We start from the raw sequence: 14,622 nt of genomic DNA, 5'->3' as shown, positions 1-14,622 counted from the left end.
GTGGTGTTATATACAGAATCTGACTATGGCAGTAGATGTTCTAAGTAGCCATGGAAGAGTGCATTTAGAAACAAGGGTTAGATAATCCGAGAAATAAGATCTCAGTGAGGCAGTGGCAGGAAAGGGGATAACTCTGTGTCTTTTAACACGGCCATATAAGTATGTATTTGCTAATATCTACTTAACTACACACCTACTGTGCTTACTGCTGATGCCATAGAAATATCTACCCTTTAAAGAGAGTCCAGATTTTTAAATGCATAAGTATGATTGTCATGCATGTGTAAGTGTCCAAGGAGGCTAGAAGAGGTGTTGGACATTCTGGAGCTGGAAGCACTTGTGAGTTCTAGGTCCCTCTTCCATCCATGGGTGCTGAGAACCAAATCCCCTTTGGAAGAACAGTGAGCGCTCCTAAGAACTGGAGACTTTATTCATGTCTCCAGCCTCAGCTTCTGTTTTTTTAAAGCATATTCTCAGTTTATTTTCTTTCTCCTCATAGGCTAGGCTTTCTTCAGGCCCTAAGGACCCAGGTCCTTATGTTCAGCCCTTCCCTACTTGAGAAAGACAACTCCTAATAATCTTTCTGGATGCTGCTGCATTTCAGGTGGTGATGTAATGTCACACACAGATTGGGATGCACCCAAGACACTTTGTTCAGAGACGGTCCCAGAAGCCATGGCTGCTACTGCAATTCAAATAAGAAGTTTCTTTATGGCTTTGTTCTTGGGCATGATCAGAGCCCATCCCTGCAGTGAAAGGCTGGGGTCGCTTTAGGCAGGGCAGTTGTTTTCTTCCTCTATCATCTTCCTTATCTCCCATTGCAGCAAGACTCCATTGGTGATGGAAATTGACAATGTTTTGTCCCTGGCTGATGACAATAGGAGCATTTTGCTTTGTTTATGAAAAGCTTAGTTTTACCAATAAATGATATTCTTGGATATCAGTATGTTACTAATCAACTTATTTGGTGAGTGCTGTTGTTTACTATATCTGAACTTTTCTAAAAATAATGTCTCATCTATTTTTTTCATCTAAAAAGTAAACTGATGATGGTAAATATTTTTTTCCTATAATGGCTACAGTTTATGGCCTAAATACATTTGAATGACTTTCTCCTTCTTGATAAAGGAACATCTTTGCTCAAAATTAGCACTTCAAGTTCATTGTCACATTGTTGCTTACAAATCATACCATAATGCTGGCAGATTTAATTCCAATTTTAATGTGCCTGGCTGGCCATCTGGGCGTATATTCTAGGGACATATTTTAATAAAGGAGTCTTTGAAATCAAGCCTTCAGAAAAGAGCTCTATGCTCTAAGTCTCTGGATACAGGGATGGCATCCTCTCGAATTTCTTTAGGGCCCTTTGCCTTGATCGGAGAGCTGGGAGGAAGGAAGAGAAGCCAGTTACTCACAGTCCTACTGGCTCTCCCAAGTGCATAAAGACGCTGTACTAAGGCTGAATTCTACCCAAGCAATTTTGTTGGGCAGTCTTCCTTAAGAACACTCCCTATTTATTACCAGTATTTCCATTCCCCATTTATTCCATTTAGCTGCATAGGAACGAGTCCCTTCTGAAACTGGCAGCAACAGGTGTGACTCATTCTCTCATTTATCATAGACAGCTTCCTCCTCTCTTTGAGAGTCTATGTCTCAGTACACATCAATCAGGCCTCTTGAACTATATTCTCACTTTTATTTTTTGGATCTGTGCTATACAAGCATGTTTAAGTGCACACAAGGGTAAATACATGCAGGAGTTTGTATTTGTGCATTATATAATACAAGAGATTGTTTTTGTTTGTTTTAAATCCTCGAGTCATTTGGAAATGAAAGATGGAAATAGGGAAAAGTTGGTATGATTAAAAAAAGAACTATAGTTGGGCATGATGACACATGCCTTTAATGGCAGCACTTGGGAGGTAGAGGTAGGTAGGATCTCTGTGAGTTCGAGGCCAGCCTGGTTACACAGTGAGTTACATAGTGGTGACCTGTCTCTAAAAAAGTCAAAACCAAAACCACCCAAAGAACGAGGAAGTAAACTTTCACTTGAATTCATGTGAGCTTTTTATTCATAATGTTGATGTGTTGAAGTCTTCTATCACCTGGTGAGGATGGTGGTGCTTGCCTTTAATCCAAGCACTCAAGAGGCAGAGGCAGGCTGATCTCTGTGGGTTGGAGGCCAGCCTGGTCTACAGAGCTAGATCCAGGACAGCTAGGGCTGTTACACAGAGAAACCCTGTCTTGAAAAAAAACAATAAAAGTATTTTATCAGGATAATCAATCATGACAGAAAGCACATTGAAACTATAGCTGGCCCCTGTATTCTTTTCTGAGTGGTGCTGTGTTGTATTTTAATTTTTATAGGTACTAGTATAGATTTTCACTTACTCAATGATGTCCATTAGAAAAATTGGCTGTGTGACTGATGTTTCATTTCACTTACAATCTCTGATTTTCTTTTATGAGAACTTTTAGAAAATATCCCATGATTAGTGTGCTGTATAGTTTTATGTCATAAGCTAGAGTCATCAGAGAGAAGGGAGTCTCAGTTGAGAAAATACCTCTACAAGATCCAGCTGCAGACAAATCTGTGGGCATTTTTTAATTAGTTATTGATGGGACAGGGCCCACCTCATTGTGGGTGGTGCTATTCCTGGGCTGGTGGTTTTGGGTTCTATAAGAAAAAAGACTGAGCAAGATACTGGGAGCAAGTCAGTAAGCAGCATGCACCCCTCCATAACCTCGGCAGTAGGTCCCACCTCCAGGTTCCTACACTGATTGACTTCCTTCCTGTCTTGACTTCCTTCAGTGATGGACTATGCTGTGGAAGTGGAAGTTGAATAAACTCTTTCTTCTTCAATTTGTTTTGTTTTTGGGGCTTCATCATAGTAATAATAACCCTAACTATGACCATTGGTTGTTTAAAATGTATAAAAATCTAGTCATTTTGTAAGTTGTGGTCTTTCCATCATTAAATTTATATTGAAAACTTAATAAGTTCTAGGCATTTTTTACTGGTGTAGCAAATATAGAAATGAAGTCTGGGTAGACCACACCCCTTCTTACAGAGATAAGTATAAAGTATTTGAGGAATTACTATGTGGAGAATCAGGTGATATTTGGCTCTTTGGATCAGACATTCAGTCTAATTTGTATCTGAAAATCTGACGTGAGAATGACGAGAAGGATCTACATATGCAATGGCTAGGGCAAGGAGGGAGAGATGGCTTTCTGGACCACAGGAATATGACCACAATAGGTCCTGGGAACAGAAGAAAACCAGAAACAGCTATCCAACAATTGGAGACTAAGGTAGAGGGAAATAAGAGAGGAGATGAGGACACTGACAAGATGAGGGCTTTATAAAACAGGTATAGGATTTTCAAATACTTTCTAATTGCATGGAAATCAATTGAGTAACTTAGCCAAACAATGATATGGTCTGATAACAGATTTAGAACAAAGCATTCTTCTACTGTGTGGAGTGAGGAACAAGGGAGGGAACAAAGAGGGAGATAAAGAGGGCTGTTAGGAAGTTACATAGTTGTTTAAGGAAAACAACAACAACAACAACAACAAAAACGCCACGTTGTGCACCCCTTTCATTACAGCTCCGGGGAGGCAGAGGCAAGGGGATCTCTGTGAGTTTGAGGCCAGCCTGGTCTACAGAGAGAGTTCCAGGATAGCCAGGCCTACCTACACAGAGAGACTTTCCTCCCCCAAACCAAAGCAAATAAGAAATAAAATGATGGTATCATGTGTTGTGATGAAACTGAATCTGGAAAGAACCAAAAGGATTCAAATTGATTGGCGTGGGGTGGGGTTAAACTAAGCCTACCTGATCGAGTAGATGTTCTAAGGCAAAAACTGGATCAATTTAACTCTTAATTTACCTTGAACAACAGGGTGAAGGATGCTGCTCTTTGGGAGATGAGGGCAAAAGAGTGGTATAGAATTTTGTTTGTTTGCTTGTTTGTTTGGCCAAGTTAAAATGCTGAGATGTCTCATTGGATCTATGTGGAAATTTTGATATTTGAGACTGAATTTTGAGGATTGGTCAAAGCCAATGGTACACACATAAAAAGCCCCAGTGCAGACGAAGGATTTATAGAGATGAAATGAGATCACCTAGACAGAATATGTACACAAAAAGTGGTGGTGGGGGCCCAGGATTAAGCACTGAAGCTTCCAACTACGTAGTGCATTAAACCAAATAGTGGGATTCTGACGTAGCTGAGAAGTGGGCAGTGTGGTATGCAAGCGGAGTGAGGAAGCTGAGATGAGAGAGAGCATTGCACAACAGATGGACCAGTCAGCTGTCACACACAAGGTCAAGGACACTGAAAGAAGAGCCACGTCCTAGCTCAGACTGCAAGGAAGGGAGCAGGTACTTTGAATTGGCCAGTGGTCACCGGGACACAGTTTCTTTTCAGAAAACATAAGAGAGGTAGAGAGTGATGGTGACATTTATGGTCTCCTCTTTTCAGGGGGTTAATTTTGGAAGAAAAGAAAAAACTGACAATTATTGAAAATATGAGGCCAAAATCATTCACGAAGTCACTAAAGATCTGCGCTTCTGGAACATGTTTGGGTGTCGTTAGGAATGATTAACGAAATAGGAGAAATGGCCAAAGCCAGGAAGAAAGTGTGTAGCTGCAGGAAGAAGCCCTTGATGGTGTGAAGAACATTGACGGGCATGAGCAGCATCCTGTCAGGGCAGCACTTACCTCATAACTTTAGCACGCATCATCACAGATGCAGGCGATTGGTGGACCAATTGGCAGGAGGATCGCCAGGAAGCCTGAATTAAGCATGGGGTGAGATTATCACTTGGGAACATGTGTACATAAAGATGAAGTAGGCGGATACGTAAGGGTGACAGGTGGTGGTGCAGGGAGGAGCAGGAAGGGGAGGAAGGCAACAACTTTAAATAGGAATGAGCCTGTGAAATAGGTATTTTGTTTTTTAAAGAAAGAAAGCAAGTACACTAAGGCCGAACAGTGGGGCTGCCAAACACATTGAGACTCGAGTTCCTGAGGTAGGTTGTTCAGTAAAATTCAGTGCTTTATCCCAGTTAAGACACACGAGAGGAAAACAATTCCACTTTTTCCTTGACTGTTTCCTTTAGACTAAAGTGGAACACTTCATGTAAACACTGGAGTACTATCACAGAGTCCTGAAGTTTGATATGACCTTAGAAACCACACAGTGTTTTTAATTACTCTTTTCCAGGTTAAAAAAAAATTCCTACTGATTCCTTAGATTTTCTTTATAAAGAATTTCAATGTGTGTGTGTGTGTGTGTGTGTGTGTGTGTTCATGTGAATGCAATTGTCTGAGAAGGCTTGAAGAGGGTGTCAGATCCCCTGGAGCTGGAGTTACAGGTGGTTGGGAGCCACCTGATGTGGGTGCTAGGAATTAAACCATCTCTCCAGTCCCCACTACTGACTTCTGTAAACATACCAACCCTGAACTCTGTATCAAGCCTATCTTCTATATACAAGATCACTTTTTCTATACTGTATACATTAGCACAACTTTTGTCGGTTTTTTTTTTCAGATGGAGAACCTCATGTATTTTCAGGAATAGCATGATCAGAGTGATAATGCCCCTCTCTGGCAATCTTTCTATATATATTCTTTTTTTTTGTTTATTTTTTTTAGTTGTTGAAAAAAGAATTTACCGCGATCATTTGCAGGTTTATTTTCTCACTACACCCACTTAGATCAACTTGTTTTCTTGCTCCTTTCAATCAGCTATTCCTAAGTTAGAATAACCCCGAAGGGGAGTATCTGGCATTATTTTTCTTGCATAGTGAGAGTCTGGTACCAAGCAGGGCGCAACTCTTGAATTACCTTAAGTGAAGGCTGTACTAAGTCTGTTTGAGTAGGTGAGAGGTAGACAGGGAGATGGATAATCAGCAGGTAGACAGACGGTGTGATGTCCTAGAGCGGTAGAGCAGAGTCCAAAAGTGTGAATTACCCATTTCTAGAGCTGACACCACTCTAATGCTGCCTTTAAGCGGTCTAATGACCTTAATATTTCTGTTTTTCCTTTCTGCTTTAGTTTGGTTGTGACTGAGGTTATATTATTATCAGGGCTGCAGAAGTGCTGAGGACCTGATGAGCTCTGACAACGCATTCAGAGGCTAAAATGAAGATGCTGGTTTAAAATAGATCAAGCCTCTCCTCTCAGGAATTCTATAGAGGCTAAATATACTCCTCAGAGAGGCAGCCTCTTTCCACCTTGTCTCTGGGGGTTTTAAAGATGTCGGTTTCTATTCTTTCCTGAAATTTCTTCTGTGTTTCTTTCTTATCATTAAGCCAGTACCTCATTAGTGAGCAAAGTACTTGAGAGTTTTCATTAAAAACCAACCACGTCACTATATAACTTATTCTGAGCAGCAAAAGTTTGATCTGAATGAAAAACCAATTCTTTCTTGGGGGTAAAATGCATACGGAACTGGAAATCAGTGTTGTGGCTGCACATATCTTCCCCCAAAGAGCCTTTGCCTCTATCTCCCTGCAGCTACTCTCAAATTCCCACTCCCCTCCCTCCTGTCCCCTGACATAAGAGGTCTTTCAGCCTCCCCCCATGTTGTAATAGGAGCGGCGGGGCTGCGTCTCCAGCTCCCCAGCCACCTGCTAGCTTATGCCTCGAAATAATTACACGGACACTGTATTCTTTTAAACACTGCTTGGCCCATTATATCTAGCCTCTTCTCGGCTAACTCTCGCACCTGGACGAGCCCATTTCCAATCATGTGTGTAGCACCCCAAGGTGCGCTTACCGGGAAGATTCTAGCCTATGTCCATCCTAGGTCGGAGCTGAAGTGACGTGGGAGTGTCATATATCACCCCCGGGCCACTCACTGCAGTCAGAAAACTAATTTCATCTGCAAGACCAGTTCTTTCCAAGCACCTCCTTTGACTTTTTTGTGTGTGGAGAGTACAGTGAGCTCCTAAGTGGACAGGGCTTGGTGTGGTCTGCTTTCGGATCTGCTGTCCTGTTTCTATTCTTTTGTACACATCCCACATGATCATCAAACAGACACATGCACTCTTCCCTAAACATCACTCGCCTTGAAACTCTAGCACACAATTCCCCCAATGTCCATTTGTTGGGTGCCCTGGTTCTTCATTCTTTTAGCTTTCCTTGGGTCCCTCCCGTTGTAATCAAATTTTGCCTTTCTCAATTTGTTTGTCACTTCAAAAATCACTGTGGCTTGTGCTATTACACTGATATAGCTAAGTATTTTTCTAGATCTTGGGTGCTAACACTAAGTTTGAAACTATACTTTTTCTCCCAAGGGTAATGACATGCACCTAGCAGTTTCTAAAAAGAGTAAACAGAGCAGAGAAGAAATAGTTTCATTTAGCAGATACTTTTGAGGAATGATTGTGTTTTGGGCAATGAATGACTCTGTCAGGTGCCATGAATACAACGAGGAGGCTTGGCACAGCCTCTGTCTTCTTGTGTGTGCGTTCTGACTATGAAATGAAGCACATATTTTTTATTTTTTTATTGAGAAAAGGAAAAAAAAACAAGTTTCCGCCTTCTCCCAGCCTCCCATTTCCCTCCCCCTCATTCCACCCTTCTCCCCCTCCTCCCACCCTTCTCCCCCTCCCCCCACTTCTCTCCCCCTCCCTCTCCAGTCCAAAGAGCAGTCAGGGTTCCCTGCCCTGTGGTAAGTCCTAGGTCCTCCCCCCTCCGTCCATATCTAGGAAGGTGAACATCCAAACTGGCCAGGCTCCCACAAAGCCAGCACATTAAGTAGGATCAAAACCCCGTGCCATTGTCCTTGGCTTCTCATCAGCCCTCATTGTTTGCCATGTTCAGAGAGTCCGGTTTTATCCAATGCTTTTTCAGTCACAGTCCAGCTGGGCTTGGTGAGCTCCCAGTAGATCAGCTCCACTGTCTCAGTGGGTGGGTGCACCCCTCGTGGTCCCGACTTCTTTGCTCATGTTCTCCCTCCTTCTGCTCCTCATTGGGACCTTGCGAGCTCAGTCCAGTGCTCCAGTGTGGGTCTCTGTCTCTATCTCCATCCATCACCAAATGAAGGTTCTATGGTGATATGCAAGATATTCGTCAGTATTTCTATAGGATAGGGTCATTTCGGGTTCCCTATCCTCAGCTGCCCAAGGAACTAACTGGGGACATTGCCTTGGGCTCCTGGGAGCCACTCTAGGTTCAATTCTCTTGCCAACCCTAAGGTGGCTCCCTTAACTAAGAATTGTGCTTCCGTGCTCCCCTATCCAACCTTCCTTTATCCCAATCCTCCTTTTCCCCCAAGTTCCCCCCATCCTCCCCTTCTCCCTTTTCTCTCCCAATCTCCCCTTACCCCCATCCCACCCCACCCCCAAGATCCCAATTTTCTCCCCGGCAATTTTGTCTACTTCCCATAGCCAAGAGGATAACTATATGTTTTTCCTAGGGTTCACCTTCTTACTTAGCTTCTTTAGGTTCACCAATTGTAGACTCCATGACCCTTATTTATGGCTAGAAACCAATTATGAGTGAGTACATCCCATGTTCATCTTTTTGGGTCTGGGATTCTTCACTCAGGATAGTGAAGCACATATTTTATTCAAAGCAAACTCTTCCTAACAAACAGCATGCATGTAAGGAATCAGAATGTCCTTGCAGACTGACTAACTTCTATGTCTCATCTTTCAGCACATACCTGGAGGTATAATGGAAAAATGGCATGCTCTGAAAGAATGTTCTAGGCAGAGGGGACAGCATGCTTGAGATCTACTGCCAAAAAAAAAATACCATGGTTCCTTTGAAAAATAACTGTTATATGGTTGGCACTTGAAACAGAGGCATGTCAAGTGCCAAAGGAGGGTCAAACGCAGACGATTTTTTAAGCCATGTTAATAAAATAATCAGAGACTGGAGTGGAAAAACAAAGATTTTAAGAAGAGCATCATGACATCAAATTGGTTTTTTAAATATTTATTTTATAGGGGTGAGTGTTGGCCTGCAAGTATGTATGAGTAACATTGCATGTCTGTTACCCAAGGGTTGAGAAGAGAAGATTGGATCTCCTGGAACTGGAGTTACAGATGGTTTTAAGTCATTCTATAGGCACTGGAAACTGAATCCAGGTCTTCCTCGAGAGCAGCAAGTGCCTTTAACCACTGAGTCACCTTTCCAGACCCACATTACTGTTTTTAAACAACCATTCTGACTTCATTATGAAGAGAGGATGAGAGAAGGGGGCAAAGGGGTACCTGAACAAAAGGAATCAACTATCTTAGGAAACACTGTCAGTGAGTTCCAAGAGACATTGCAGCCTATGAGGTTCAAATGTTCTTCTAGAACATTGGGTTTATGTGTATAAGGGAGGGGAGATGGTCAAGGTTACCTTACAGGCTCCATTTCTTCTACTTGAAAACACTTTGAGAGTTTCAAACAATGTCATACATACCACCCATCACTAAGAAATGATGACATTATCCTGAGGGAAACAACACTACACCATGGGAGGGAAAATTCACGTTTGTACACTCTAGACTTTCAAGTGCTGTCTTCTAGATAGCTGGGAATGAGGCCTGGGGCTCAGGTAAGTGGCACAGCTAGTTATTAAAATCAGAGGCCCATAAACATGTAGAGTAGTAAGCAAGACAATTGATGTGGAAGTCCCCATTTCTGAAGACACCATTCATTGGGGGACACAGGACTCAGGATATGAGCTGGGTCTGACCACACCATCTACCCTGAGGACTAGCTTTCTTTATTTTTATTTTAATCATTTTATGTACATAGGTGTTTTGCCTCCATGTATGCTTGTGCACCACTTTCATGTCAGGTGGTCACAGAGGCCAGAAGAAGGCATCAGACACCTGGGCTTGGAGTTAGCAGACAAGTTGTGAACTTCCTTGTGGATGCTGAGAATCAAGCCTGGATCCTCTGGGAGAGAATCCAGTGGTCTTAACCGCTGAGTGATCAGTCCAGCCCAAAGACTACAGATGTGATACCAATGAACCACAACAAACCTCAGCATTGCAAGATATCCTTAAAGGTGTAAAACTTGCTTAGTAGTAACCGATAGCTGTCTGATTGTACTTAGGGCCTGCTCACAAGGAGGGAAATCATGCTTGGTACTAGAAACCTAGCCAACTAACCAGGGCTGATGAAGCCATAGACCTTAGAGGGGAACCTGCTAGTTACTAAACCAGCCCAATTCTTCACTGCATTCTAAATACTTAATATTGTACCCACTAAGGAGTGACACTCCTAACCCTCACCACAGAAACTTCTCTTTGCAGGAGACTGTTAAAGAAATCCAGAGCTGGTCAAAATGCAAAAAACAATTGATCATGGGCTGCCCAGTCTCAGTGAATGCACCTGCAACATATTTCCTGCATTTAAGGCTCAAGGACCATTTAGGAAAGGAGGCAGAAAGATTCTAAGAGCCAGAGGACCAGGAAATCTGCTGTGAGATTGTGGTTCCTAGAAATGACAAGAAAATTTCACTCATAATACCTCAAAAACATGACTGTCCAAACAAGCCCTGGACAAAGACATCCGTAGGAGGAGAGCCCATTAGATTGTCCTGGCTGCCCAGAACTGAAATAATTACACAGACACTGTATTCATTAAATCACTGCTTGGCCTATTATCTCTTGCTTCTTATTGGCTAACTCTTACAGCTTAATTTAACCCATTTCTATTAATCTGTGTATTGCCACAAGGCTGTGGTTTAACAGATAAAGTTCCCAGTGTCTGTCTCTGGCGGCTCCTTGGCTTCTCCCTCTGACTCTGCCTTCTTCTTCCCAGCATGCCATTTAGTTTTCCCCACCTACCTAATGTAGGTATCAACAGGCCAAGGCAGTTTCTTTATTCATTAATGGTATTCACAGCACACAGAGGGACTCCCACACGAGACACCAATAAACAGTGCTACTGCGGAGGAGAGTTACTGGACCCCTTCCCTAGACAAAGAACTATAGACAACTAAGGGGGGCTAAGAGTGGGAGACTCATTACACAGCACATAGCACAGTGGATTTTTATTCTTTATTAGCTGCTGATATCAGACAGGCTCAAACCTGGCATAAAATCCACCTTATATTGTCTTTTTTTCTGGACTCTTTCACATTTTCCAGTTATTGAAGAAGAATGGAAATTATGACATATGAACACTATGTGACTGAGAACACTTCTGGAAGTCGTGGAACATGCACCCCAATGTGTGGAAGTCCAGTTACCTCACCAGAAGAAATCGCTTAAACACATTCAGTGTCATGGTTACGACATAGTGCAAAAAAGCTCCCCTTGGCTCCTGATTGAGCAACAACCCTCACCTGCAATCACAGGCGCTTAATAAGCAGTTGGGCAACATCAGACACAAATCGCTTATCTTATTAGAGTGAGCATATGTTTTTCTTTCCTACAATATGGTAATGTATTAAGTCCATCATAATGGGACCTCAAGTTCTTACTCAGAGTGTTTAGCATTTATTAACATAATTAGCACAGCACCCTTTCCTATCATGTCAACACACCAAACTGAATTTTTTTTTATTTACTTTCCCAGCTAGCATAGAATATTACTAAGGATCTAGAGGTAGAAAAAGATAGAGTTTAATTTGAAATGGCTTTATCTCTCTCTAGTGGGTACAGAGAAAAGCCTGTTTGTTTCAAAGAAATATTTATGCTTAGTTTCTTTCTATGGCCTTTACTTTATAATATGCCTTTCTTTACCCAGTAACTATGCTAAATAGAGCATGTATTTTCTTACACTTCCATATGTTTCTTCTCTCTTCCATCTTGGAGTTTGTTGTGAATATACATAATCCTTGCTTGTCTTTTTTAGCAAAGAATCGAATTTCTAGGACTGGTGCTGAATTCCATGATTCAATATTGAAAAGTCCCAGACTTGAAGAAGGAATCTATGATTTCCAAAATAAAGTATTTCTTCGTCATAACAAAAGTCTCACCATAGGAAAGAGATTTGTTTAATCTCACTCATTTCATGGTTGCCACTCTTTCATGGAGTTTCTCAGGCACAGGTCTAAAGTGTTTCTGAGCTCAACCTGAAAATTTAGAAGACTATATTGGTAGGCTTACCGTAATTTAAGCCTTTCTGTATAGAATAGACCAAACTTACAAATTTCATTTACTACTAATGGAGACATGGCAGCATTTAGAGTTGACAGTACTGGACTCATTGATTGGAAATACCTTAATGACTGTTTACATTTCTATGCTCTTGGGATCATTTCACCAAAGAGCTATCGACCACAGGGTCAGATTAATAAAGTATTCCTAAAATTATAAAACTGCAGTGGATCATCCTAGAACGATGAGGTAAAAATGGTCCTGGATATTGGAGTGTCAATGTCATGAATTCAAACATTCCCTAAGTGTTTTATTATTTTAAGGAAATGATGAAACCTTGGCGTGGGAGGATGTTAAAAACAGGTGTAATACATGTAAATGCATCCAAGTCCTCTTGAGATGAGCAACACGCTGTAGAACAAGCTCCATACCTGAAGTCATGATCATCATGACTTCTCTGGATCTAGGACATGGCTACTCTCTCTTGCAAATTCTTAAATGCAGCTTTCAAATTCAATTCAGCTCCTTTCTCTCTTGTCAGCCCCACCCTTTCAGAAGGAATCTTTTCTGTGATCTTTGCTACCACAGCTAAGCCAAACTGTCCTTCCATCCTATGCAGTACTTGGGTTTCTTGCCTCCACAGTTTGGAAACTGGCCTCTAGGATTGGTTTCAACTCATTTTCCTTAGCACAATTTTTTCTTTCTAAGAAACAAACTTTCGTATTTAATTTTATCCAGCTCTTTACGACCAACCTCTCTTTTCATCTGCATTCCTTGTGTGTGAGGAAAAGTCTATTGTTGTTTTGTGATGTTAGTCTTTGCACCTGAAACTCTGGCCAAGTCATTGAAATTCATCCTGTCTCCAGATTGAGTATAACTTCATTGCTGTCTTTCTCGTGAGTTTGTCGTTGTGATGACATGGAATAATGGCTGTATGGTATGGAGAACATGGAGGACATGTGGTAACGTTACCTTAATTATCACATGAAAGCAAGTTTCACATTCTGTGTATGTAAGTGGCAGAGACTTCCCTAAGCTTTCTCTTGTGCTCAGCACACACAGAATAATCACTTTCAGGAAGTACTTTCAGGAAGTGTATAAAGCCGGGGTTTCAGCAGCAGATGTATGAAGTGGTTGAGGGAAAAATTTTACTATAGTGATGAAGGAGAGTATAGCCAGAGGCACCTGAAAAAGTCTAGATCAAGGAAAGAGTCAAGAGAGCACATGGCCTAAACTGCAGGGTTATATAGGAATGAGATGCTGTGGGAAGGGGACTCATAGTTGGAGACACTTAGGGTAGAGGGCAGGGTGAGAAGAGCTGGGCCAGCATGCAAGCATAGACTCTGTAACAGGTACTTGGTAACGGAGATGCAGTGAGAACCTGGAGGCCAGCATGTGCTTTGGTATGCTAACAGGTATACCTGGCATGCTACAGCAAGCCTTTTGTCTTCAGTCTCATTTGGACCTGACCAATACAGAGACCTCTCTTTCCTACCTGTGAGAATGTTTTAAGTGACATGGATTTTGTCACCATTCTTGGAGGTTGATTTCTACGGCTTTCTAGATAATTACACAATACAAATTGTTGATCGCTGTTTATTTTTTATTTATTTTGTTTTTTTATTAAAATAGAATTTTATTTTATTTTTTTTAATTTATTTATTTATTAAAGATTTCTGCCTCCTCCCCGCCACCACCTCCCATTTCCCTCCCTCTCCCCCATCAAGTCCCCCTCCCTCATCAGCTCGAAGAGCAATCAGGGTTCCCTGGCCTGTGGGAAGTCCAAGGACCACCCACCTACATCCAGGTCTAGTAAGGTGAGCATCCAAAAATTCGCTGTTTATTTTGATGAAGATATTACTTACTGAAAAATTTGGGGACTTAAACAGTCCCAGCTTGATTTTGTGTCCACACTTATCCAACCCACCCCTGTAGTAGACGGAAGATTTATTGCGGAATATAATTTGATTTCTACAAAGGATGGAATGATTGAAAGTCCCCTTGGCATAGTATCAACCTTTTGAGTTTCCAGTGTAGAAACAGCTGTGAAAGTCAGCTGTAATAAGAAAAATGATTCAGGTGCCGCCACCCCACAAGCTCAATTTTGGACTCATAGTATTTTCTTTTTAAAATTTCTTATTTATTATGTATACAGTGTTCTGCCAGCATGTATGACTGAAGAGGGCACCAGATTTCATTGTAGATGGTTGTGAGCCATCCTGTGGTTGCTGGGAATTGACCTCAGGTCCTCTGGAAGAGCAGCTAGTGTTCTTAATCTCTGAGCCACCCGTCCTGCCCCTACTAACAGTATTTTTTTTTTAAAAAAAAATGAGGAAATAGAAATATAAGACAGTACCAAGTGTTCTCATGGCATACATAGTTCCATGATCAGGATTCCCCCCATTTTTGAAGAAAAGGAAGGGTCAGGGAGGCAAGATTTTTCATTGTTCACTTGCTGAATTTTAAATAACAAAAAGTAAAGGAAATGAAAGGCAGAACCTAGGGACAAAGGAGGTCTTTAAAGATCCTGTCATTAAAGCTGTTTCGCTTG

This window comes from Microtus pennsylvanicus, chromosome 12 (genome assembly GCF_037038515.1).
Source record: "Microtus pennsylvanicus isolate mMicPen1 chromosome 12, mMicPen1.hap1, whole genome shotgun sequence".
In the NCBI taxonomy this organism is placed as follows: Eukaryota; Metazoa; Chordata; class Mammalia; order Rodentia; family Cricetidae; genus Microtus; species Microtus pennsylvanicus.
Note: the sequence above shows the minus strand (reverse complement) of the source record.